The sequence below is a fragment of the Ursus maritimus genome, unplaced genomic scaffold, assembly GCF_017311325.1.
Source record: "Ursus maritimus isolate PB19 unplaced genomic scaffold, ASM1731132v1 scaffold_20, whole genome shotgun sequence".
Lineage (NCBI taxonomy): Eukaryota > Metazoa > Chordata > Mammalia > Carnivora > Ursidae > Ursus > Ursus maritimus.
Window position 1 is genome coordinate 10,387,723 of NW_024424453.1, and position 24,721 is coordinate 10,412,443.

The 24,721-nt window shown below is 38.7% G+C and overlaps 1 long non-coding RNA gene across 1 annotated transcript in view; it reads right to left on the bottom strand.

Moving 5' to 3' along the window:
- Positions 1-4,776: 4,776 nt before the first annotated feature.
- Positions 4,777-24,721, bottom strand: part of LOC103677670 — a 332,269-nt gene continuing 312,324 nt past the window's right edge. Inside the window, exons 5-6 of the long non-coding RNA XR_572497.2 lie at positions 5,707-5,779; positions 4,777-5,026 (exon numbers count right to left, since the gene is read on the bottom strand). This is a non-coding gene — a long non-coding RNA (uncharacterized LOC103677670). The remainder of the gene's footprint in view (positions 5,027-5,706; positions 5,780-24,721) is intronic.

The following is a 24,721-nucleotide window of genomic DNA, read 5'->3' on the forward strand; positions in this document are numbered from 1 at the left end:
AGAGACTAAGTGTCAGTAAAGTGAAAAAGCCTTTGCCAATCGAAGGCTTTTTGGTAAGAGAGTTAAAGCTCAGAGTAAATGGAGAATTCTGGAACCAACGAGGTGGACAAGCTTCAGGAAGACCCTAGTCACTTAGCTTACTCAAGAGTAGAGTCACTCTGTTATTGCACCGATAATAGAGAAGGACTTATGATTTTTACAATTACTTTTTAGAAAGTTATGTTATCTGTATTTTAATACATAAATCATTGAATTTAAGTCAGGGTTCATTTTTTTAGTTGACCATCAGAGGTCACGTTCACTCAGTGAATTACTACCCCTGGGGACAACATACTTTAACTCTAGTTACTGTACCAAGGGGAAAAAGATTCATCTTCTAAGTCCCCAAGCACTGACTGTGCAAAACACAATTAATTTGTTCGGTCTGTTATTAACGTCACAAAAATTTGAGTTTATGCCCTAGGCATTGGGGATGCAATAATAAACAAAAAGACACAGTTTCTCCCCTTACAGAAAGGGAGAGAGAAAACTATTAACTTGATTGTATGTATACCCTAAATGGGAATTTCAATCATATTTAAAAAGCACATTTTTCTTATAATTTTTCCATTTTTAATTTATTTAAACACAACATTTTAAAACAATGCATATTACCAATCTTAGATAATCTGTCTATAACAGGAATTCTAAATAGGAAATTGCCACGTATTCATGCAAAAACCACTTGTAGCCTCTACTAATTTAGGTTCAAGGGGTGGGAGGTGGGGGGGGGAGTTCCATAACAACCAACTAAGCAGTTCACTTGGAGTCACTGAAGACAGCCATGACATAGTTACTTTAACTTGCCTGATTGAAAAGTTTCCTGGGCTATTGATGAGCAAGCTATAGTCAATGAACTTTCAGATACGGTGACTTAATTAATTTTAGCTTCTGTTATTTATAATAAATCTTTTCCTAACATTTTACTCTAACTCATCATCAGTTTGCTCATAATTTCCCAATGTTTCTCTTTGACCCCTATTTATCTTTTGAACTCCAGATAAATTGGGTAAAATAATATTTTGAGATATGATTTAAGATTTTCTCCTCAACATTTTCTTATAATTTTTTCTCTGCCACCAATTCAGTCATAGTAATTCATTACCTCAGGGGAGGGATAATGCAACAGAAAGCAGAAGTAAATTTGGGGGCTTTTCGATTTCAACAGCCTATCTCAAGAGAATGTAGGGAAGAACTCAGAACATAAAGAATGGATTTGGAAGGATATATGATTACTCAAAGGACACAAGTTTTCCATTTGGGAGACTGGATTAAGAGTCTCTTGGCTGGCACTCTGGAAAACAGTGTGGAGGTCCCTTAAAAAGTTAAAAATTGAGCTACCCTATTACCCAGCCATTGCACTACTGGGTATTTAACCCAAAGATACAGACGTAGTGAAGAGAAGGGCCATATGCACCCCAATGTTCATAGCAGCATTGTCCACAATAGCCAAAGCGTGGAAGGAACCGAGATGCCCTTCAACAGATGACTGGATTAAGAAGTTGTGGTCCATATATACAATGGAATATTACTCAGCTATCAGAAAGAACGAGTTCTCAACATTTGCTGCAACATGGACGGCACTGGAGGAGATAATGCTAAGTGAAATAAGTCAAGCAGAGAAAGACAATTATCATATGATTTCTCTCATCTATGGAACATAAGAACTAGGAAGATCGGTAGGGGAAGAAAGGGATAAAGAAAGGGGGGGTAATCAGAAGGGGGAATGAAACATGAGAGACTATGGACTATGAGAAACAAACTGAGGGCCTCAGAGGGGCGGGGGGTGGGGGAATGGGATAGACCGGGGATGGGTAGTAAGGAGGGCACGTATTGCATGGTGCACTGGGTGTTATACGCAACTAATGAATGAATCATCGAACTTTACATCGGAAACCGGGGATGTACTGTATGGTGACTAACATAATATAATAAAAAAAACATTAAAAAAAAGTCTCTTGGCTGGGAGAGAAAATGAATCAGAGGAGAAGCAAAGAAAGCTGAGATATTGATGGATCCCTGAGAGAGGTCTTTGTGCCTGCCTCTCTCCCATGCACCTCACTGCACCCAGCCCAGGACCAGGTCCCAAGGCAACGCCCGGAATCCTAGATAGACAGAACTTGTTGCCCAGACCCTCTCCAGACTTATACTACTGTACATCAAGACTTACTAAAAAGCAACATTAATTAAAACAATGAAATACTGACTAGTATACATCAGTGATACAGAATAGGGAGACAAAAGCATCAATGCATACACTGCACTCAATCCATGACTATACTGGCACTGTAAACCGGTGGAGAAAAGATAGTCTCGCAATAAAACTACTGGGTCCATGAAAATATCAATATTGGGAAAATTAGGACCTTACTCCTACCTCAAACTAAAATTTCAAGTCCAGGTGGATTATTTATCTAGATGTGAATGTTAAAACAATAAAGTTTGTAGAAGACGATATAGGAGAATATCTACACAACCTTAAACTTAGAACAAGGAAAGATTTCTTAAACAACATATAAAAGCACTAAACATAAAGTAAAATGGTACAGTCCCAGTCTGAAAATGGCCTTGGCACACTCAACAAAGATCCTTCAGCTCCTCACAGGCTTTTTCAATTCACTGGGCAGACCAATGGCAGTCACTATGGGTAAGACAGCTTCCAGAAACAACGCTGCAGCAGTTACTGATAGAGATTCTTTGAAGAACTCCTTATCTCATCGTTTTCTGGAGTGAAGGCTGGCTTTGCAGGTTCAGGGACAAAGGTAACTATTTCAAATCTTTCAGGGAAAAATCTTAAAGGCACATCAGAAGAGAATTTGGGAAAGGGAAGGCTAATTTTCTGAGATCCAGGAATCTTGTGTTCTATGCTGCCTCTGCTGCTAGCTTAGAAAATGTCAGTGTTTCTGGGCTTTATATTCATTCCCAAGTGGAGGATAATAGTGTCAACTTATGCTTGACTATTCAAGGGGGTGATAAAGATAAATGCAGTATTAAAGCTCTGTGAATTCTGCATAGAAAATAAATGCAATGTAAATCCAGCAGTGACATGATTAAAACATACTTTATCTTCTCTATATTTCTAGACATAATCCTTCCCCTATCTAGAAGGGTTTATGCCCACATTATATCGCTTAAATTGACTGCTCTGCAGAGGCCCAGATACCTGCACTAGGTTTTCTTGAGTAACAGAACCACTGTAGCTCAATTAGCATTTTTTTGAGAAGGAGAGTTTAAAAACAGTGTCTTTCTTAAATGGGCTAAATTTAAATTTCAGTGAATGAAATTTGCCAAAAATCCATTAAGTCAGGAGAATTCATTGTTGTACTGGAAGACTCATCAGTATTATAAAGTAAAAAAGAGAAATAAAGATGAAATGGTCAGAATTTCAGATGGTGGGATATTATCTATAGAAAATTCAAACAAATCTATAACTAGATTATTAAAACTGATAAGTGAGTTTTACAAAGTCAATGTTGGCAAAAATTAAATTGTATTTTTAATACTGGCAGCAAACAGTTAAATTTGAAAACCAGTGCTTTCGTAAGAGCATAAAAAAATAAATATATAGGAATAAATCTCACAAATGATATCCAAGACCTCTATCCAGAAAACTATAATCATTACTGAAGCACATTAACACAGGTCAAAGTAAATTAAATAATATGGAAATGAAATCACTGTCTCAAAAAATATCTGCACTCCCATGATCACTACAGCATTATTTACAATAACCGAGACATGGATACAACCTGAGTCCAAGGAGAGATAAATGGATAAAGAAGTTGTGGTACACACACACACACACACACACACACACACAGTGGAATATTATTCATCCATAAAAAAAGGAAATCCTTCCATTTGTGGCAACACAGGTAAAACGAGATATTATGGTATTTATGGCAAATGAAATAAGTGAAACAAACACCGTATGATCCCACTTATATGCAGTATCTAAAGAAATCGAACACATAGAAATGGAGAGTACATTGGCAGTTGTCAGGGCTGGAGTGGGGGAGTGGGAGAGATGGCTGACGGTGGACAGAGTTCAAATTTCCGTTTATAAGACGAACCAGTTCTGGGGATCTAATGTACAGCACGATGACTATAGTTGACAATACTGTGTCGTATACTTGAAAGTTCCTAAGAGAGTAGATAAAAGTTCTCACCAGACACACGTGAGGTGTGGATGTGTTAACTAACCTTATTTTGGTAATGATTTTGCAATGTATATGTGTATCAAAATGTCACCTTGTACATTTTACACTTAAACAATGTTATCTGGTGAATTATATCTCGAAAAACCTAGGAAAAAAATTTGTCCCTTAAGACTTTGAAATAGTTACTTCTGTCCCTGAAACTTCAAAGTGAAACCTTCACTACAGGGAATAATTAGATCCGGAGGTTTTCTTAGAAGCTACAATGTTGCCTACCACAAGACGTCTTTCCCCACAGATTGCTACATGTGTGCACAGTGGAATGGAAAAGTCTGAGTAGCTAAAGGCCCTTTGTAGAGGGTGCCAAGGCCATTTGAGGATTTGTGGCTGTATCATCAGTTGCTAGACATGTTTGAATCTCTATCACACTCACATTTTCTCCAAAAAGTTCTTTTTTTTTTTTTTAAGATTTTATTTATTTGACAGATAGAGAGATAGCCAGCGAGAGAGGGAACACAAGCAGGGGGAGCGGGAGAGGGAGAAGCAGGCTCCCAGCAGAGGAGTCTCATGCGGGGCTCGATCCCAGGATTCTGGGATCACGCCCTGAGCCGAAGGCAGACGCTTAACCACTGAGCCACCCAGGCGCCCCCTTCTTTAAGCATATCCTCCAGAAAATTCTCCATTGCTGACTGATTCCAAGCACATTTGGCTGTTGTTGTAATGCTATTGTTTCTTCATTTTTTTCTGCTCGTTTTATGAAGCTGCTTCAAGATTGCTATATAATGTTTTCTGACCCTCCATCTCTGCGCTTGGTACTTGATACTCAGAGTCTGTGGAGAAATTTAAAAATATTTGGTATCTGTAAGTTCTAAAGAAGCTTATGGTAGGGATTAAATTGACAGTTCCATATGTGAATTTTAAGCCTAATTCAAATTATAAATTTGACATTTTGCTGTTTTTTCAAAACTTCCTTTCTTTGGGTTTTTATTTTCAGTTTACTTTTTTTTTTTCCTAAATCAAAGAAAATTAGTGCTGTGGTGATGTCTTCCCAGGAAGGAGACTGCCCACAGAATGCAAACTACTGCAACATCAAGCAGGGCATGTGAAACCACAGAAGCTAAGGATACCGTTAACAGTCTGGATGGGAGGTCTGGCTCTAAGAAGCAACAAAGTCTTCTACTCTCACTTACAGTTCTAGATAGCAACATAAGCCAAGAGCCAAGATGATTTGGGTTTCTATTTTCAATGTAGAATTTGGTTCCTTCAGATGATATTGAACTATTTATATAACAAACATACAGACATTGAATCAATACAACTTCTCTGTGGCTGTTGCTGCTGTGTTGGGAAAAAAGAAGTTGTACATTGGCATTTTCAAAAATGTAGTTCTATGCCAACAACCAAGTAACGACATAAAAACAATATTTCTCCACCTCCTATTTTTATCATTGTGTTGTATCAGGATATAGCATGATGTAAACACAAAAGGCTCTCCCTCCGCAGTTTATACCTGACAGTGATTTCTAGGGAACCCAGCAGGATGGTGTTCCACTGGCCAACTTGCAGGAGAGACCAGAAGACATCTGCAGGAAAGAAATTGGAAGTACACAAGTTAATTCTTAGATGACAGATACAGGGAGTACGGCAGTTTTGAATACAGTGGAGAGTCTGTCTTGTTGGGGAGGAGTGGGAGAGAGGTGGGAAAAGGGCACTCAGTGAAAAGGACTGCCAACCATAGAAGAGAAAAGTACCTTTTGAGAAATTTACCTCCTTGGGGCACCTGGGTGGCTCAGTCCATTAGGCATCCAACTCTTGGTTTTGGCTCAGGTCATGATCTTGGGGTTGTGGGATCAAGCCCCCAGATTGGGCTCTGTGCTCAGTGTGTAGTCTGCTTCAGATTCTCTCTCCCTCTCCTCCTCATTCACTCTCTTTCTCTGTCTCTCAAATAAATAAGTAAAATCTTTAAAAATAAGAAAAAGAAAAAAGAAATATACCTCTCCTTTCCCCACTAAAATCAATCATCTGGGTATGTGGGAGGGTCCTTTACTCACTTATGGTCCCTGAGAAGAGCTGGCAGGATGGAGCAAAGCAGAACATGGACGAATGTTGGGGGTGGGAGCAGGATACAAGACCAACTGAGACTTGGGTAGAGCACTGCAGCTCCCAGCCATTACCTCAGCAGTTAGGGCAGAAAAAGGAAGAGATCTGCTCCCATACACATACGAAGTGTCCAGAGCATAGTCAAGAAAGTTGACCCAGAAAATCAGCGTTTGTTTCTCCTCTCCATTCCTATTTTTAGTGCCAGGCCAATATGACCTGGGAAATGCAGATTACATAAAAATTGAAATACTCTCTTGAGAAAAAGCAAACATACTCTTCAACATTCCCTTGGCCCATACTCCTTCACAATTTTCCATCTTCTCAGATAACAGAAACATTTCTCGGCTTCTCTGCTGTCCCCACCACTTACTCGTAATATAAGTCAAGGTGTAGTAGCCACGTAAAACCGAATTCTAAGTCATATCCTTTATCACAATACGCGTGGTTTCCTTCATCCGCTTCCTCATTTGTATTCCTTTTCCTGGTTAATTTCACCCCTCTGTCAAGTCACCTCATGTAAGATCTTCCTGCTTCGCTCTCATCCTGCACTCTGCACATTTCCTCTGCCCTCCTCCACTCTTCGGCCCTCACAGCCACCCCCTTGTGTTCAGCCCTAAACTGCTGACTCAGCTTCCTGCCTGCAACCACTGTCCCCTCTTCTTCCTCTGGAAGCTACCAGAATTATGTCTGCAGAATGCAAATCAGATTATGTCATTTCTGTAACTTAAAATTGCCTGTGGTTCTACAAAGAATACACTAGATTTTTAAAACCAGGAGTTGGGGGGATGAAGAGATGCATGCTGGCTTTCACAGAGGTCTATGAGCCCTCTGATACAGTACTCAAACACTTGTTTCATGAGCATGAAGTCTGTCTTTCATAAGAAGAGTGTCAAGGATGGCTACAGATTTTCAAGAGATTCTGTGCTGTGACACAGCCTGGGCTCCCCACCCAGTCAACTAAAGCAGGGTAGTGCAAGGAGAGGCAGAGGAGCATGGGATGCTGGGGGTACCATCAAAGTTTAGAGTCAGGCGGTCCTGGGCTTCAGTTCTGGCTTGATCATCTTGCTGGCTGATCTGGCAAATGGGTGCAATTTGTGCAGGACTCCATCTCCAATTTTCTGTTATACTCAGCTCTGTCCTTCCCAGTGCATCAGCTGCTTCCCCGGCCTGGTTTTCCTCATGGTGACAAAGTGACTACAGCAAGTTCCTCCCTCACAACTACATTTCATGTCATCTAACAAGTAAGAGTTTTTGTGTCCTGGAACTCCCAGCCGACATCTGAGATACCTTCTGCTTGGACCGAGACCCCCCCCCCTTCACTGGCCCACCCCTGAGCCTCCTCTACTGCTGAGGTTACATCTTTAGTCTTAAGTATCTCTTAAGCCAGTTGAATCCCCAAAGGAAATTCAAGGCCATTGTGAAGAACAATAGCTACAATATTCAATAATTAATATGACACAGACAACTATTCTGAACACAAACAAGCCTGTTCAGAACAGACGGCTGTTGGAAACAACCTGTACTTCCGGGCTGGTATTGCGAGCTGAGTCTCAGCTCTGCCTGGGGGAAGGAAGGAGGCGAGCTGGCACCTCTCAGGGGTCCACTGTGCACACCTACTCAAGAAGGGGCTAATCTTCATTCCTCAGATCAGTCTTTATAGCCAGAAAATCAGGATTCAGCTGGTGCTACTGCTGACAGCTTCCACCTAGAAAACAAGGTTCATACAAAGAGAGAAGAAAAGGCGGCTGCTACATCTCCCGTTCCCTAGAAAGGAAGACACCCATCAGAGAGAAGAAATACTCGTTGTAACGCTAAAAAATGTTTCTTAAAAAATCCACTTTAAAACTTTGGGTGAGTAATTTCTACCACTCTCACACATAGAAACACTTAGAAATGTATCACTTGATCTTAATTATTTCACGCCATTTTCAAAAGTTTAGCAATTCCGAACCAGGTTTTAGTCTACAGCAAGAAGACCATTTAACACTGCTTGCTATGGTTTAGTCATTTCATATGAAATTATTCACAAATCCCTTCTCAAATCCAACCCAGGAATCCGAACTGTTTTCACAAAACAAAGCCTCACATTATGGAGAAGCATACCCGGGCAACTTGGCTTCTCCTTTGCCTCCAAGTTCTGCTTTTCTCAGCTATGGGTCTGGAAGCTTTCCAAATGCCAGCAGGGCGGGGGAGTCATAACACGGGCTTGGCATGTGAACCTCACCACGGATTCTTCAGCGAAACGTCAAAGCAATAATGTGAGTGTGCTGGAATGTGGGGGGAGAGTGGCAGCTGTTCTTTAATCTTAGGTAGCATTTTCTTTTGAAAAATCAAATTAAAAAGAGAATGTGTGTCCAATGTAGCTGGTTTGCAAACCGTTGGTTCATTTGAAAATCTGAAGGAGCATTAACTGCTCTCCAAGGCAAGGGTAAATCTGTCAGCGTTGTGCTTCTTTTGTAGTCAAAGGACGCAGTCACCCTGGAGGAGTTCGACAAGAAGAATAACTCATTTTAGAATTTCACATTAAATATATTAGGGACACATGTCACCGTCTTGTTTCACTCATTCATTTATTCACTCATTCATTTCATTCAAGACATGTCTGCTGAGCACCCCTGGTTGTCAGTCAGTGTCTAACTCCTGAGGCTACAGGATACAACCAGATAGACTAAGTCCTTGCTCTCTTGGAGCTTGGAGCCTGTTTCCCAGTGAAAGGTGGACAAAAAAAAAAAAAAAAAGTTTAAAAATATAAAACAAATAAACACAAAATAAATATATATCAAATGGTGATAAGTGATAGGAAAAAAATCAGTAGAGTTAATGAACACCAGGAGGCAGGGATCACTGGGGGGACATTTTAGAGGCTCCCTACCATAAGAAGGAAAGCATAAAAGTAGAAGATACATATATTCATATAATCATTGACATGGGTAATCTATGCAATATATTTTTAGTCTTTTTAGTACATTCTTCTTCCTTGCTTTCCAACAATCTAAAATATGCATGTCAGTGTTTCTTCCATCAATTGTTTTTAGCATGGTGTCCCTGTTCTGTATGCCATCTATTTTTATTCTATGTTAAGAAATAAAATTTCTTTTTCAAAAGATCCTATTCAGGATTTTCTTCCTTACATGATTAATTAGAATTCTACTTGAGTACAGGTAGAAACATCCATTATAGATATTATTAAAATCCTTGACATCTTTTCTAGAGGTACAAGGAACACCATAGTAAGTGGCCTCAAAAGTACTCACAAGCAAGTTTTGTGGCCAAGATGAAAAATACTTTGGACTATTCCTATGTTTAATAATCTACATCATCCATTAGTCTTCTGAAGTTACCTACTGAATGATGAAATTGAGTGTATTGAAGAAGTTTGTTCCCCTATCTGTATTCATCACCAAACTGTAAGCTTCTTGAGGTCCACCCTTGTATACACAGTGCCCAGCACACACAAGTGATCTGCAAACACATGCCAAATGAGTGATCAGCGGTGGCTTCAAAGGGAACCATAGGAAAACTCTGCCAAGACAGCCATATCTAATTTTTAAAAAATTATTACAGTCTTTATTTGATAACATACTTCAGGGAAGAATTCAAGGGTTTATGTATCAGGTAAGAGTTCCAAAGTCTCCTAGATACCAGATATCAGCTCCTGCGTAAGTGCAATGGTATAGATGGAGAGCTCAGTGAATAGAGTCCACAAGTTACTCTAACGAGCTACATATGTTCTGTGACTTGGCACTTGAAATAGATCGTGATGACACCAAGAAGATGGAGTAGAGAGCCTTCCATCCAACTGCAGCAGAAGCATTTTTCAACGATTTTGCTTAGTTTACTGCTCATGTTATGGGGATTGAGTGGGATTGGGTGGAGTTCCAAGATTAGGTTCCATCTAGAGAGCAGTGCTTTTAAAATGCTAGCAGAGGGCAAAGGGAAGGAAATTATAAGCAGGGAGATTTAAAGAACTAAAAGAGATGCTGGAACAAATGTGTCAGTCCAAATAGTACCAAATTTTGGCTCTTTCCGCCTTCTCCTGGACCGTTAGAGAAGGTTGAGGAAGGGAACCATACCTGGCTTTTGGCCTCCCAAGTCCCAGATCTTACTTATCATCCTGAGATGCCACTAGCTTTCCCAGTCTCTCACCAGATATTTCCTCTGCCTTTATTTTAAATTAAAAGATTGTGAAGGAGTGGATTATTGAGCTAGCAGAGATGACCACCAATGGCTAAGCTTGGCTTTGCTCTCCAACCACCACTGGCCTCCTTGTTCCTGCTGTGACCACCTGCCACACACGGGATTTACTCTCAGGCATGGTAGTAGCTGACTAGGTTAGGGCTACAGGTTTTTTGCTTTTTTGTTTTGTTTTGTTTTGTTTTGTTTTTTAGCAACTATTTTTTTACAAAAATAGTCTGAAGCATTCAGATGCAATATATTGCAATGACATCAATTCTGCAAAGCGTTTCCTGACCAACCCCCAACTGATTTAAATGACCCTCCTCCTGCCTTTCCTGCCCTGAGTATCTCTACCCCAGTACTAATCACGCTGCACTGTCCTCCCTGATTTACCTGTTCCTCTCCCCACTAGGGTGACCATTAGGATCCTGGCATATTAGATATACTGGATGCCACAAGCACTTAATATTACTTGACTGAAACGGTGAAATGAGTGAATGAAAGAAATGAGGATTTAATCAGGGGCATCATACTTCTCCATTCCTAACTCTGCTTATGCACTAAGCTGAGTGGGAAAGAAGTGGATAAGAATTTCTGGATGGTCTCTCTTACTTTAGTAATGTTAAGAAGCAACTTCTTCCATCTCCAGCACTACTATCACCAGGCAGGTTTTGTGGGAATGCTCACATCTGTCAGTTGGGAAGCTATGGATGCTATACACGTGTACTTTGCTGAACTTCGGGAGAGTTGAATGCAGAGAATTCGGGCAGAGATTGAATGCCAACTGACCTCCCTGAGCCAGTATAGCTGTCACTGTTTATTATGTTATACAGGGGATTATATAGTATTTATAGTATATAGTATTTATAGTACCATATTACATTCATAGTATTTACAAAGATCTTGGTGCAAGGCATGGTTTTCTCCACTTGGAGTCACGTAATCTTGGTTAGACCACTTAACTGTCTGAGTTTCTCCATTTGTACAATAGAGATAATAATTAAGAAGAAGAAGAAGAAGAAGAAGAAGAAGAAGAAGAAGAAGAAGAAGAAGAAGAAGAAGAAGAAGAAATACCATCAACAAACACAGCCACACTGCTTTTCCCCTGTGGTGCAGTTGTTGTGAGGACCAAGGTGATGAAGATTGTGCAACTACTTCCTAAACTATAAAGTACTGTGCCCATCATTTCTGCCAAGAGCCTCTTTGAGGAGCAAACACAGGAAGCAAGAATTGACTGATGGGAATGAGTCCAAGATGTTAATATTCTTTGTTTTAGGAGAGGGACTTTCCAAAATCACAATGTCTTTATGAATCAGCAAAGGGGTCAAGTTCAAACTCTCCTTTCACATATGAACAGCTTTATCTTTATTTAATATCTCAAGATGTTGATGGGGAACAAATTCTGAGTAAACACACCAAGTAGAGTCTTATCTCTGGGGCTATTAATGAATTTTAAGTTCCAGGCGTCTCTTAAGATCTTACAAAGGCCAAAAGCTCTTGAGTAAAGAGGAAAGATTTTAAACAAATAATCCAAGATTACTGCCAACATTCTCCTTTTTTCTTTCTTTTTTTTTTTTTTACTGCCAACATTCTTAAGAAAGACATTGCATATTTCTACATCAGTAGATGTGCCTGCTTTAGCGTGCTATATGCTAGACTTCCATGACAAAATTCCACATCTCAGTGTAGTTGCATTCTACTGGACCACAAATATCTTCTCTTGCTGGGGCACACTCCATCCCCAAGGCATCAAGTGTTTCTCAGAAAGGAATCAGAAACTCTGCACTCTTTCTTAGTTTTTTTTTCTATTGTTTTACCATAGATTCATTGCAAACAGCTTCCCTAGAAAGAAAAAGTAGAGTGGGATTTCCAGAAGAGAACCTGGCAGCTCAAGAGAGGGGACTTAATGCTGTGTGAAGTGTGTCTTCTATATATTTAGTCAATTCAAGCACCACTTTTCTTTGACTTTCCTCTCTGAAATAGGCAAAACAAGAAGAAATGGCTTTTACTGGGGCACCTGGATGGCTTAGTCGATCAAGTGTCCGGCTGTTGATCTCAGCTCGGGTTTTGATCTCAGCTTAGGTCTTGATCTCAGGGTAGTGAGTTCAAGACCCATGTCAGGCTCCATGCTGGGTGTGGAGCCTAGTTTAAAAAAAGAAAAAAGAATTGACTTTTACTCATGAGCACTCCACTGTTAAAATCAGAGTGGGAAAAATGGGTGGGAAAAATGGATGAAGGGGGTCAAAAATTATAAACTCCCAGTTATAACATGAGTAAATCATGAGGATGTAATGTACAGCATGGTGACTATAGTTAACAATACTGTATTGCATTTTTGAAAGTTGCTAAGAGAGTAGATCTTAAAAGCTCTCATCCCAATTAAAAAAAATTTGTAACTGTGTATGGTGACAGACATTAACTAGACTTACTGTGGTGATCATTTTGCAATATACACAAGTATCTAATCATTATGTTGTACACCTGAAACTAATATAAGGTAATATGTCAATTATTCCTCAATGAGAGAAACAATGAGAGATTAGCTTCTGCTCATTCTTAAATTATCAGCGGCCATTGACCAGGTTCCCCATTTTTCCAAATCAACCATTATATGTTCTTGTAGCCTTGTAGCTCTCTTCTTCATAATTCTTAGCCTAGTGGTGATTTTATAGTTCTGTGTGATTCCTTTGTTTAAGAGCACAGACCCTGGACCCAAACTACAGGGGTTAAAGTCCTGACTCTATCACTTACTAGCCTGGGTGACCAATCACCTTACAGCTCCGTACTGCTATTTCTTCATCTGTAAAATAGGGACAATAATAGTCCCTACCTCACAGAGTTGTGAAGATTAAACATGGAGAGATAACATGGAGAGCCCTTAGAACAATGCCCTCCACAGAATAAGTGCTTAATAGGTGTTGGCTAGTCGATCTGTTTTGTTGTAGCTCTGCCAGCTTCAAGTTTTATGAGAGCAGCATATCACCGCCTACCATCTGTCCTGGTGTCATACCAAAGAAACTTTTGAAGTAAACATTTGTTGAATAAATGAATAACTTATTCTGCAAGATTTAATCCAGGTTTACAAGTATCCCATTTTTGTAGTAACTCCAGAAAATAAGTAGAAAGCAAATCAATTATGATGGAGGTTGATTCTAGAACACTTGACATTTCAATTACTTCTTAGGCTAATACAGGGTAAAATGAATAAAATGTTAACACTGTCGACTAAGAATAGTATTTCAAAGAAACTCATGCCTATTATGTTTTGCATTATAGCTAAGTTAGTCATTTGTTTTGGGGGGAATGAAAACCATAGGAATGCATTTTAAATATTGATACATGATATCTTCAGGATCTAGTACTGAAAATTTATGGAAACGTTGAAGATCTACACTCTTAGTAACTTTCAAATATATAATACAGTATTATTAACTATAGATAAAACATTAAAAGATATAGCAGCACATGGTTCAGATTGGCCTTGCCCAAAACAGGCTTTGATGACTTCCCTACAAAGAGCTTTCTGGGATAGCAACTGAAAAGACCATCCTTATTATCATTAAATAAAAAATTATGAGGTTATTTTAAAAAAATCCTTGGTTATAACATCATCTTGAAGAGAAATAACTCTCAGATGTAAAAGCTGAGAGAAAATAAGTCAATATACTAAGACCATTGTATACGATCCCAAATAAGTGATTTATAAAAATGAGCCCTCAACAAACCTCCCAAAGGATTATTTAATTTTTGAAGCTTTTCCTGAAAGTACCTCCTTTACATTTTGCCATTTCTGTGAGCAATGATTAACTGTATAAGCCCCATTTTGCTATACTGGAGGAAAAGAGCAGGCAGTTGGGAGATCTGGCTTTCTTGTAACATACTACTAGGGGCTCTGGGAGGACTTCCTTGAAAATAGGTCTTTTCCCATCTCATTGATGATCTTAACATTTCTTTAAAGAGAGAAAGTCTATTTACTCAATGATTGGAATGAAGGCATAAAATGCAAATACTCTAACGACTTCCAGTAAAAATAATGTGTTGATGACTGACGTGGCCACTTTCTCAATAGATTTTGATAGGAGACAAAAGAATGGGGAAGCATTTTGGTGCAATAAAATAGATTAAATATTAGAAAGGGGAGGTTGTTGACCTCAAAGGCAAATGTCAACATAATAATTTGGGCCAACAAAACCTCTGATTAAATCTGAAATTAAAGCCTTAAATGCTCTCTGAAAACATACTCTTTGTTGGAAAATATCTTTTTTTTTCTTGGATTTTCTTAGGGTTTCCTTCTCCTTTATTATTTTTAATCTGCATTATGGAAAATAAAACACAATATTGTTATGGCTTGTCAAAGAAAGCTCAGCTCTTTTGCTTCTACTGTTTTTGGCAGGGATGAGAAAACCTCAGTAACATAAATATTTTCATTGCATTATTGAAACAACAGAAATGACAAGTCATAAATGTTTATTTACTCAATTAATGGATAAATGAATGGATGGATGAATAAAAGAATGATGAGGGAGGAAGCAGATATACAGTTTTTGGAACGGGCGCAGCTTTACACTTAAGCAGTCACAGAAAGAAGGGTACTAATTTGCAGAGAGGAATTGGCACACAAAGACTGTACGTAAGCATTACTTCTTTCATAGTTTTTTTTGGACCAACGGTGGTTTATACTGGCAAAAAGGGTTTGACTTGTGCTGATATTTTTCCAGTTTACAGTGTAAGTCTAGAAATAATTTTCTATTTAAGCCATTGAACTAAATAGTGGATGATTAAGAGGCTGCAACGCTTAGGCGCACTGCTAAAGCCACATTCTCAAAGGTCACCGATTATTTCCCGATTTACAAGTTAATTCATCTTTTCTTTATTCCTTCCCTCCTTGACCTTTCTCAAGAACTGACATTCTTGACTACCCCATCATTGAAGACATCTCCTGTAGCTTCTGCATCACCTCCCTCTCTTGCTCCTTTTTACTGATGGCTTCTCTTTCGAGGCTGCCCTCTAATGGTAGGTATTGCTTTGTTTCAGTCTTCCATCCTGCTCACTTCTATCCCTCGGAGCACCTCACATTTGGATCCAACTCCGTCAGTAAATTCCTCTAGATTCAAGCCTGTATTCCGTAGTTTTGATCTGCCTCCTAAACTTCTATCCCACCCTTTCAATACTGGGATGAATATTTCTGCCTGGAGATTGCACTGGTGATTCACAATGAACAATGAAATTCATTATTCTCTGTGAATTGGCTGCTCCATTCGACTTCCTTTGTTTTTCTGAATGCTGCTTCCAGAAGATATGCTTGTAGCAACAGAAGAAGCTGCACTAGAAGAAAGCTAAACGTGGTGATTGGGGAGGCGGGCAATAGTCCAAAAACAAATGGAGAAAAGAAGTTTGGCCAAACCATATTCTATATCCTAGTGATACTGAAAGTCCTATAAGATGGTCTCAGCTTAGGGTTTAGGGATTTTTGGTTTTGATTTTGAAGTTTGGAGGTTCTTTGGTCCTGGGCAGATGATCGTATCTCGGGCACAGGCAGTAAGATAAGGATTCTGTCATAAGAACTGAAGTAAAAGATCAGGGTCTAAGTCAAGGCAAGTTACTTAGTTTCCCTGAATATCATTCTTTTTATCACTTAAAAAATGGGGCAACAGTTAACTTGAAGGTTTTTTTATAGGTTTTAAAAATAATACACCTCAAACATGTGACTCATAGTAGTACTCAATACGTACTAGTCATTATTACCACCATTACTTGATTTTCCCAATTTGAACTTGAGTTGTTTTTAGTTGTTTTCTTTAACCAACAGCCCCATGTCTCATTGAACACTAACTCTGTCAGTTTCACAGTCTCTTTATGATTTTTACTGACTCCACCTGAGGGCAAGTCCTGAAATGCACCAGCAGGAGCCTTCCAGTGGTATCAATGTTCAAATATGTTTCTTTCGATGGCACAACTCCTATTACAGTAATTCCCTATCCAAATGTATTGCCATGGCCTACCTTGCTTTCCAGATATGATCTGTTATTATCAGCACAGCACAAAGAGCCACGCACAATGTGGCCATATCCACATCCTCATTTTCCAATCTAGCATAATTTGTCAACTCACTGTTGTATTAACCCTACTCGATCCTGTTTCTATGCCTTTCATCACATTTTCCCCTTTCCCCAATACCTTCTCCTTTGCTCTTTAGCTCTGAAATCCTAGATACTTTTTTCCATATTGACTTAAATTACTCCTTCAAAAACCTTCACCAAATCACTCTAGTTCACCAAACAGTCTCTGCCACTGAATTTATAGCTCTTACTCTATAAGCATTTAGTTAGCCATTAGTCATATACATGACTTGTCAGTTTGTGGCCCATATTATTAAGTGCTTCCACCATCATTTGTGCCTTTCATGCCAACTATTTTAAGTCACCAACATTGTTGACTTTTCTTTAATTTAGGGACCAGTGAAGAACATGTTTGATAAACTTTGGGGTCAATACTAAACTTTTGCATTTGTTATTCATTCAATATGTCTACTTTACAACCTAACCTGTACAAGGCATACTGCTGGTTGCAGGATATAAAATGAATCAGATATAGGCTCAAGATCTCACAGTCTAATGAGAAATATGGACAGATGAATAACTGTTTAAAGTGCAGCAGAAATCCTATAGAAGACACATGCACAAAACCAATGTTATCACAGATACAGGTTACTTAACTCTGCTTTGGTAGAAGAGAAGGCCAGAGGAATATTCTCAAAGTAACTAATTCTTGAATTGCAGTGAAAAGATGAGCATGGGTTCTCCATAGTGGGAGGCAGTCAGGGAGAGCTTTACAAAAATAGCAAACAAGAAAAACATGCAAAGATATGGATCCCTAAGTACAATTTTGTATGACCGATTCATGCATAAGGTATATAGTAGTGGGGTTCAGAAATAAGATTGAAGAGAATGACCCTAAAACCAAATCATGAAGAGACTACATGCTAAGAGTTTTGGTCATCAGCTAGAAGGCAAGAGTTCTGAGGACGGAAACAATGAAGGGTTTTCGAAGACCTTTCAGAGGGAAATGATTAATTTGTGTTTTAGGAAAATCACTTGGAAAAGGAGGGAGTGAGAGCCTGATGACAAGAAGACCCAATAGAAATCAATTTCAACAGTCCAACAAGAGACTACAGCATTGGTCGCACAGAGAAGCCATCAGATTCAAGGGATGTTTTAGTGGCAGATTAAATCTGGGAATATTTGGGCATAGGTGAAGTCATGGAATTGGGAAAATTTCGAGTGATCCAAATTTTCTAAACTGCAGATAAACGATGATGCCATTAGCCAAGAAAGGGAAAAGAACACTCATAGTCCAGTGTTTGTTTTATAATACATTTCTCTTCCACTTCTTTTAAAAGGCTATATGTAAACAGAGAAGCCAAAACCATCCGGGTGAAAAAGGTGATACTTTATATTTTATTCACATTAATTCTTGGGAACAACAGAAAGCAATTATTAGTTGGAAAGAATGTATTAAGCATAAAAATTTTATGAGAGTGACTTAGTATATACAGTAATTTATGATAACATTACATGCTGGCAGATCTGTTTTCAGTTCTCCATTTTTAATCAAGACCAAAGAACTTTATGGAAGAGAAAGTAAACCTTTGAGAAAACTTCACGAATTGCTTTAATAACATTATATCACATAATTACATATTCTTACACTACTATTTTGAAGTTCATCCAGTTCTTAGGAAAAGACCATTTAAGCAACAATCTATGATTAAAGAAGAATCTATCCATGAGTAATTCTTCATGCTAAATAAGAAAAATATGTCAAACTTAATATTTTGATGCAATGGAAGTTGGGAGAATTTTAATTTGCTTAGTATTAGAACTATATAACCAAACATTTTAAAACCTGGAAAGGGGCTAAAGAATTGTCTGGTTCTGCCTTTTTATGTAACAGATGAAGAAACTGAGCATTATTAATGTAAGTGACACAAACAGGGCCAAAATTGGTAAAACCACTGCATAATCCATTAAAAGTTTCTTAAATGTCAATGTGGTACAGCTGAAAGGGAAAACTATTTCAAATCAAAAGAAATGTATTTCAGTTCCAGCTCTGACACTAGCTGTGTGGTCAGTGGCAAACCATTTAATCACGGTGACACCCAGTTTCCTCATCCATAAGACAGGAATCATATTTTTTTGTTTCTCAGGATCTCATGGGGAATAAATACAATGATGTATGTAAAAACCCTTTGTGTAAACTATAAAACCCTCAAAACAGAATAGATTGTATTTGTAGAGTGAATATTTAGCTACAATTTAACGAAACAACCTAATATTTATTGAGTAGATGCTCTACGCCAGAATCTTTTTTTGTATGCTATTGTATTTCATCCTTTATCAACCCTTGAAGCAAATGCTGTTTTCCAGTTTTGTAGATGAAAAACACAAGGGAACTCAGGGAGAGTAAATAACCTTCTCTAGATCACACGGCAGGCAAGTAGGGGAACGAGGATTTCAAGCTACCCCTGCTTGGTAATGACGTTACCAATGGACTTTCTACTACTACCCAACTCTGGCAGTCATGGAAAAGAAAACCACTTCCGGTGTTTGGGATAGCTGGGATGAAAAAGAATGAGGGCTGGGGGACAGAAAGAGAATCTGATGGACTGGAATGTAGGCATGAATTTTACTCCAGGCAATAAGAGATAATCCAGGTGAGGCAGGATTATATAGCAAAAGATTTTGTAATTCATGGTCAGAAGGAGAGCTAGATTCAAGGGCACCCAAGAAGGATGATAAACCGGGCTCTTGGGTGGGTTCATAACTGGTGTCCCTCAGACTCTTCCCCCTTAAGTAGGTGTTCAACAGTTTACAGTCCTGCAGCTGAGAGCTGTGTGGAGAAGGGAGAAAGAAGACCCCAGGCAGTAGGGATCAATCTCTCCTCTCTTGTCAAAAAACCCTGAGAGTTTGCCACAAATGAACATGTTCCTTTCAGCAAAAGAAAAACACTGAAATTAGCCAGAGCAATTTGGATTGAGATAGTTAGAGGGGGAGGGGTGTGTGTGTGTGTGTGTGCGTGTGGTGTGGAAGTATGTGTGCGAGCACCTGTAGGAGGGAACATCTGGATGAACTTCTCTCCTTTCACCTTATTCTAAACGTATTTTAAAGGTACCTTATTTTGATTTCCAGGAGAGGAGTTTGGATAAACACGTTTTATTTTAGTATGCCACTGATACTCCACCGTCTCTCACAGATGAGTACTCCAACAATTCCTTATTTTACTCTTCATCTGGCGCTTGTCAAAAATTTAGTTTGATCCAAATGAGATAAAGGGAATATTGGGAAGGCTGGCAAGCAGAATGGGATGGAAGGTGATTTTATTTAAAAAAATTTTTAAGTAAACTCTATGCTGGACATGGGGCTCAAACTCATAACCCTGTGATCAAGAGTCACGCGCTCTGCCGATTGAGCCAGCCAGGCACCTATGGAAGGTGATTTTTAAAGTGAAACATTGGGCAGGTTAGAACAGAGAGGAATGGAAGGTAAGAGCCATCCACAGGGCCAATAACTAGCAAAACTTAAATTGAAAAAAATAAACAACTTTCCCAAAGTTTAGACCTAGTTCTTCCTCTTACAATGTAATTTTAGGCAAAACCCTTAAAACAGTTTCATCATCTGAAATCTGGCGTATTTACTTAGTTTTTTTTTATATATGTGCTTACATGTAAACATATGCCTAGCCTTTGTCAGACACACACACACACACACACACACACACACACACACACACACAAGCTTTTTTTTGGGGGGGGGGTGAGCTTTGAGAACAAAAGGCCCCAATAACTGGACAGCAACAGCTAACAGACAAGATGGGTTCCCTCATGTCAAGGGAGAGAAAGTAAAATTTTAATCAGGTTGAATGACCATGAGGCTGAATGACCAGTCAGCACAATCTGAGGGACAAGCTTGCACAAAATTCTGCAAAATTCGCAGAAAAATCCTTGCAACACATCCTACCATGCTCTTCAGTCTGCCGCATTCTCAAGCTGCTATCAGAAACAATGAGCTGTATTCCGCTCGTCACTTTGCTCCTAAAGTTGCCTTTTGTTTTTTTTTTTTTGTTTTTTTTTTTTTATAAAGATTTTTTTTTATTTATTTATTCGACAGAGATAGAGACAGCCAGCGAGAGAGGGAACACAAGCAGGGGGAGTGGGAGAGGAAGAAGCAGGCTCATAGCGGAGGAGCCTGATGTGGGACTCGATCCCGTAACGCCGGGATCACGCCCTGAGCCGAAGGCAGACGCTTAATCGCTGTGCCACCCAGGTGCCCCCCTAAAGTTGCCTTTTGGAACACGAATCTGACCAACCTCAATAAGGACATAAAACCTGAAGGTTTTGCCTATTTAACCCCAAGCCTAAACCGTCCTTCCCCTTTGGAGGATACTTTTGGTTTGTTGCCAAAGGCTGTGTCTCCCTGGTCTGCAAACTGTATGGCAATAAAGTTTTCCCTTGCCTCTGACCAAATCTCTGCATTCCAGGTATTTTTTGTTGACATTCCTTGATGTCAGAAGTGGGATGTACAGTGACTCCTGGACCCCTCTCCACATCCTCCCAGACCATTGCATCAGGAACCTGCAAGAGCCCCGTGAGCTCAGGTGCTCCTCAGCGGGAGATATTCGGGAGAGTCCTCTCACATCCAAGACCACACACATTATCTGGTTGTGGCCTCAGGAGGTTTTTTTTTTTTTTGCCTGCGTAGGAATCCTACTCTCCAGGAGGGTCTTCTCTCATTAAGGTTGTGATATCTCACACTCCAGAAGGGCTTATCCCTCATTCAGGCTGACCACCAAGGCACAGAAGGATATTGTTGTTTGGGACCTGAGCCTGACCGACCTCAATATGGGCACAGAACTTGCGGTTTTTGCCTATTTAACCCCAAGCCCAAACCTTCCTTCCCCTATGGAGCATACTTTCGGTTTGTAGCCAAAGGATGTGCCTCCCTGGTTTGCAAACTGTATGGCAATAAAGCTCTCCCTTGTCTCTGACTAACTCTTGGCAGTCCAGGAATTTTTGTTGACAGCTTTTAATAAATATACTTATCACATAGCAAGCACTTTATAAGTACTAACTCATTCATTCCTCACAGCAACCCTATGAGGTGGGTACTATTACTTTGCATATGGGTACTATTACATTTTGCATATGAGGAAACCGAAGTAGAGAACATTAGGACATAAAGCTAATAAGTGGCAGAGATGGGATTGGAACACTGGCTGGCTGTTTTCAGAATCTGCGTTAATCTTTCCACTACGATACTTAGCCAATTTACAGAATTACCGTGAAGAGTGAAGCAGAACAGTTTACCTTTCCATAAGATAATTATTTTAATAGCCTTACCTATCATTTCAACGTTTTTAGTTTTGTGGACTGCTTTGAGAATCTAGTGAAATCAATGATATTATACCAGCATAGATATACATAGCATAAAAATTCTTGTGCCATTTCCAAGATGTTATAGACCTTGAAAGTCCATTCATGGACATCAGGTTAACAAAAAAAGTCTGACAAACTTGGTTGGGTCTCCTAAACCTCAGTCTCTTCCTATAAGAAATAAGACTGAAAATACAGTGATCCGTTTCCCAGCTACCAGTTTCAGGACTGAGAGATACACATATAATTTAGAGATAAATTCTATACCACTTCGGATTTCTTAACTGTGTGTTACACAGAAGTCCTGGTTCAAATTTCCTTTAATAGTATATATTCAGGGTTAAAGATGGAGTAGGGGAAAAAGAGTTTGGCAGAAGTGTTTAGTTTTTGTGGAATCCAAAATACAGTATTTGAAAACTAGTCTGGAGGGGTTGGTGGCATTTAGCCATCCCGAGTTCCAAGAATCACATCTTGTCAGCTTTCACAGATTTGCTATTTGACTTCAATTATCTCTACATCCCTTCTTCATTAGAATACATTGGGTGAGTCAAAAAATGGCGCTATTCAGAACCACGTTAAGAAAAATCTTCCCACAAGATGTACATTTCTCCACTTTTTCTGACACCTAAAAATTCTGAATAAGGTTATTATGTTGTTGGAAACCCATTGTGATTCAAATCAACAAGTTCAATAGAGAAAGCCCAGTAAACAATTAACTGTGGCTTACAATAGCTGTTCATATTCTTGCTAGCAGACCCAACAGCAAACCCATATTGTTTACCACTGATTACTAAGACCAGGAAGCAAGAAAGCAAAGGCATTGTCAGCTGTTTTGGTTTCCAGTTGGTCGTTTCTCCGAAAAAGACGCAATTGTCTTTTAAATCAAATCCTTACTTTTTTTTCTATTTCGTGTTGATAGGTCCACTTATAATTAATGAATAAGTAAAGAACAGTTGTGTAACTTAGCAATATTTTAAATTTTCTCTAGTTGATTCATGAGCAGCTGCAAAGATACTGACAAGATTATTTTATGATTTTAAAAACTTAAGGTGAAATGTTCTGGTGTATGTAAGAAATGCCAAAAATCACTCTTAGTAGCCCAAAAAGACTATCAAGGAAGTCATAATTTGCATTCTTAAAAACTGATGTGAGCCACTTAAGTCAGGAAGAGAAAAATCGGAGTGTGCATGTGTGAGCGCGTGTTTAAACTGGTCAATGAACCAACAAAGCCTAGTTCTTTACTCTTTGAGACAATTTTACCTATTAAGCTTTCACTCCCTGGTCACACACGTTCTACCAATTTCAATTCTATTTCTGAATTAGGGTTTTGCTTAACTTGAAAGAATATTCATCAAGAATTGGTAAGCATTGTTATCTATGTATCAAGGAAAGTAGAGAGAGACAAATTAGCTCAACCAATAGTGGAATTTAGCAGGTTTTGTTCCAACTAAGAATTCTCAAGGAAACAATGTGAATTTAGTAAGTTGCATGTCATACTTTCTAGTTAGTCAAAACTGTTGGCCAGTGATAGTCAATGAGATGGTATATAGAAGTACTTTTGTCCTTGTCCTTTTCCTTAGAAGAAAAAGTCACTATGCAATACTAAGGTGGTCTGATTAGAATACTTACTAAGAAATAGGTATTTTTTACATACATCAATATGATAGAAACAAGAATTATAAAAGAGAAAATTTGCTTGGCTCAAAGAATGTCTCAGATTCCCTAATATGTTAGTGCTTTCTCTGCCACACACTACTGGCAATAACTCAATTTGTTTATTCATTCATTCTTCCATTCCTTTACTCACCCAATACATATTTTGTTTTAACAGGCTTTAAAGTAGGAGTCCACAAACTTTTTCTTTAAAGATAATAAATACTTCAGGCTTTGTGGGATATAAGATCTCTAACATAAATACCTAATTCTGCAGTTGTAGTGTATAAAAGTAGTCACAGGCAATATTTAAATGATGGGGTGTGGCTGTGTTTCAATAAAACGTAATTTATAAAAACAGACGGCCAGTTTCCTGCAGGCCACACTTTGCACCCTCTGCTTTTAAAAAGTAGATGCTTATGTTCTGGGTAAAATGCAAAGTTGTTTAAAACATGTGACTTGTAGTCAACAAGTTCACAGTGTCCTTGATAGAAATAAAGGACTCAGTCCAGTTTCTTCAAACTCTATAAAATGACTGCCTTAACTTAAATGCGTTTATTTTCATTTTACACTCACTGAAGATTGGTCATTTCAAAATAAAACAGAAATGTTATTTTCTCCATCAAATAAATAGGCAATTTAACTAAAATCTTGTTCTGGATGCTGAAACTGCTTAGTATATTGTACAAGTTGAACAATGACAGAATTCTGTTTTAAAGAAAATGAAGGACATTTAAAGAACAATTAAAAGACTATGAACATCAGTTCTACTCTGTGAAATTAAATGCCCATAAAAATGTTTTTTCCATTATCAAATTAGGAATATCAAATATCCACTTGGGACCAGAGGTAACAGTACTTTGAGGAAAACTTTCAGTTCATCAAGTAAAGAAGTTACTTGGTAAGTACAATTTATTGGTAGAAAATGAGAATATTTTGGAAAGGTTTGTGCTTTTTTTTAACATGAATAACAGAGGTTTTCTCTTGTTTGTCTACATTTCTGCCATAATTTTATGTAAAACCAGCTCCCTCTAGTGATGACAATCACGTTTTTCACCAAGAAAGCAAGAGGCTTTCTTCACTATGCAAATAAAACCCTTTGGAATTGACTCTCAATATACATCTGAGGAGATCAAGTTTTATTACAAAGAGACTCAAAATTCTAATA